The following is a 3894-nucleotide window of genomic DNA, read 5'->3' on the forward strand; positions in this document are numbered from 1 at the left end:
AGACTTTAAGCTGTCTGTATCAGAATTCAGTTCTTGATTCCCCCTAGAGCAATAGCACTGCAACCAGGCTCATTGCACCTACATTTCCTGACTCTCTTGCGGTGACCTCTGATTAGGTCTTCTCCGTGGCATTAGGAAGGGAAGAGTTGTATATCATTTTTCCTTTGAGACAGTCTCCTTATTTATTTATTTTACATTTTTTCCTGAAGTTGAAAAGAGATTCTTGGCCCTTTAAATGAATGACAGTTCATCTTACTTCCCATAGCTTCCTTTGCTGGTTGGTTGGAAGATGATGACATCATAGTTCTAGAGGCCTAGGAAGGAGGGAGTCTAGGCATTGTCTATAGATTGAATATGGTTTGAATATGTCTCCAAAAGGCATGTGCTGGAGGATTAAACTCCAGTGTAGTATTTCTGAGGAGGAAACATTAGAGAATGAGCCTACTGAGGAGTTAACTGGGCCACTAGGCACATAATGCTGGCATCACATAGTGGGTTTGTTACTTAGAGTGGGTAGTTATAAAGACTTGCCTATATATTGGCTCCTTCTGTACATAGTTCCCTTTGTACTACTATGCCTTTCTGTAACTCAGCTCACAAGGCCCAAAGGCCAAAGAAGTGCTACCACTACCTCTAAAACTATGAACTAGGCAAACCTCCTTTCTTTATAAAGTCCCAGATTATTTTCAAACAGTAACGGAATATGTGACAAAGAAACTTTACTCACAATGTAGAACAAACTTAGTGTCAACCACATCCCCATGATTGACCTGTCTTTGGGGGTGTGGTGGTAAAACATGCACTTTATACCTAGCTGTTGTATCCCTTTAGCATCATCCTACTAACATTTATATGCATTATCTCAAGTAAGCCACATAAGAATCCTATTAAAGTGACATTGTTAGTTGTGGGTCTGTGTCGTTCAGAGGAAGCATAAAGTAGGGGCCCTGGGCTGCATTTCAGGAAGGCAAAATGCAGTCTAAGATAGGGGTCCCAGCCTCTGTTTCTCTGGGAGAGAAACAGTGGGGGCTGGGATGGAGGCTGTGGTTCTCAAACTTCTAGGCATTGTGATGCTGCTAGGAACTGTGAGGAGTTGAGAATGGAGCCCATGGGCCTACGATGAGCCCAGGGTGGGGAAAGGCAGGTGAGGGTGAGATCGGGCTTAGTTCCACGTAAGTGCCAGGAGTATAGAGAGGCCTTCTACAGAAGACTTAGGCATGTATGACAAAGTCCTCCTCCTCTTCCTGAGGTGGTCTGTGATAAAGGAGACAGTCGTTGCTTGTCCAAACTGCTTTACTCATGTTAGATAAAGATGTATATGACTTACTCAAGGTGAACCAGGGATTAAATACCTTTTGCAGGAAGGGATGCCCAGGAAGGGAAGCTCATTGACTAAACACTCGGGACCATCTAGATACCTCATTAGCATGGAGCACTCTAGCCTCTATGCTGCATATCCAGTTGTCATGGTCTTTTTAGTGGGGTGTCATGATCATGTGCTCCAGGACAGGGACCTGATCAGGACCTAGTTTGAACTCTTGCTGTCCTCAGTTATGAAATTTTACTGGGGTTCTGAACTTGCTACTACTTTACCAGTTCTTCTGTCTGGTGCTACTACCCCACAGTTAGTCTATTTGTTTGTTTGTTGTTTATTTGTTTATTTATATATTTTTGGATGATGTAAGGAATTTTACGGAAATATTTAATAACTTGTATGAAGACATCTAGATAGTAAAGAATAGGCCTGAGATTAATCTGGAGAAAAAAAAAAGTTTAAGGAGCTGTCTTTAAGCTCAAGGAACCCACAGGTTGCAGAAAAAAACATCTTCTTTGTGCTCAAGAGCAATTAGAGGGTCATGTGATACTGGTCATTCATTCCTCTCATCCATTCTAATATCAACCCATGTCATGTTGTGTTGACGACCGTGAGCATCATTCCTGATTAAGACAAAGCATGGTGACTGTTGTTTCTCTGTGGATATTAAAATTCCCTAGAGCTCCAGAACCAAATCTCTTTGGATACCAAACTTGAAACCACCCTGCCTTCTCCACTATGCCGTGGCTGTATGGAGCAAATACTTCTGGTTGTGGTTAGATTAATAGTACCTGTGGTTAGGGTGGCATTGTCTGAAGAAAAGAATGGGTCAGGTGCCTTCAACACTGGGCACTTTTTGATGCTCTTCAGATTGAGAGGGAGTCATCAGTTCCTTTGTCCTTGAATAATCACGGTCTGAGGGAGCCACTTATAACATTGGCACAGAGGGGACTTAGGTCAGGTTAGGTAAGACGAGGTAAGAAGGGGATGTACCTTTTCACCTTCTCAGCATCTGGTTCCCATGCTGTGAGGAGCCCTTGGAGACTTGGGTGCTTCTGAAGGTAGTGGACCAGTTGGACTCCTCCCAAAAGCCAGCATCAGTTCCCAGCCACCTGGGAGTCCCATCTGGGATGTCCGGCTTCATCTGACTCTCCGTGAACACAGGCTGATTGCTTTGCCAGAGAGCTTTCAAGCTGATCTTGCTCCCAGTTCTTAGTCCACAAAACCATTCATTAAAGAGCCTAGAAGTATGTAGAGTTGCCTCTAGATAGCCTTGGATCAGCAAATTAAAATCCAAATATTGATTTGGGGTTCTGCAGGGGTGAGAGAAACAGCTTTATTCTTCTTTTCCTGAAAGGTATTTAGAACTAACTGGAGATCTTTGCCCGAGGGGTCTAGGGTCAGAATTGCTTTGCTCAAAGTATTTTGTGTTGAAGTTTGGATGGAAAGAATCCATTTTTTTTTCCTTGTGTATCTTCTGGTGGCATTTCACAGGTGTGTGGAACTGGAAAGGGGCTCAGCTATTAATGGGTTAAACTTACTTATACTTTTTAGACAGGATCTCACATATCTCAGGATAGCCCCAAGCTCACTCTATTGCCAAGGAAAACCGTGGAACTTCTAATCTTCCCATTGTCACCTCTAAGTGCTGTGGTCATGGGTGTGTGTTTTACCCTATCTGGTTTTTGAAGTACTGGAGCTGCTCTGGGCTCCATGTATCTTAGGCAAACACTCTACCAACTGAGCCCTAGCCCATTAATGGGTTAAATGTAGAGGTTGCTGTTGCTTATTTGTATTATGGAATGGAGTGGGGGGGGGGAAGGTTTTTCAGTAAGATTTAAAATGCCTTCAAATCATTTGCAGGCAATTCCTCTTAAGGAATGTTGTATACCAAAAGCCATGTTAAATAAATAAAAAAGAAAAAAGTAAGGAAAAGGAAAAAAAAATCCTTAAGTTCCCCTTAGAGTCTGACGTTACTGTTTGCACAATGTCTTGGCCAACACCCTCCTGATTTATGCTATGTGGAGTTTGTGCCATGTTTGGCTTTATCATCCAAGAACACTCCTCGGAGCTCAGAGACTTGGAAGGGTAAGAAAGAGAATCCCATCAGAAGTCTTCAGTGAGCCCAAAGCTGCCAAAAAAAAAAAAAAGTCAAGGATTTGAAGTTGAATTTTAAAAATTTCTTCTTTCAGTTATGAAAGGTTGATAACCCAGAGTGGGATTTGTGAATGTTCAGTCTTTTATAAATGGTATGCTTTCGGAAATTAGAGAAACCTATTGAGTCCTAAACCTCCACAGACCCAAATTTAGCATGTCTGAAGGTTTCTTTGAGATGGCCTCTTCTTGGAGGTGAGGTTATTATGATGCTCTAACTGGGGCAACTAGGTTAGATGAACAGGCCATATCTGACTGATATTACATCTTCTCTGAAGGAGAGAAGGGTCACTGCCTCCTGAAGGTCCAGTATTTGAACATAAGGAGATGCCTCTGATTCATTGAGATCTGCTCCTCAATCCCTGTTTTGTTCGTGTTTCCCAGGTTTCAGAAGGCAAATCCTCCTGTATGGTAAGCCACGTGGG

Source organism: Mastomys coucha, unplaced genomic scaffold, assembly GCF_008632895.1.
Source record: "Mastomys coucha isolate ucsf_1 unplaced genomic scaffold, UCSF_Mcou_1 pScaffold14, whole genome shotgun sequence".
In the NCBI taxonomy this organism is placed as follows: domain Eukaryota; kingdom Metazoa; phylum Chordata; class Mammalia; order Rodentia; family Muridae; genus Mastomys; species Mastomys coucha.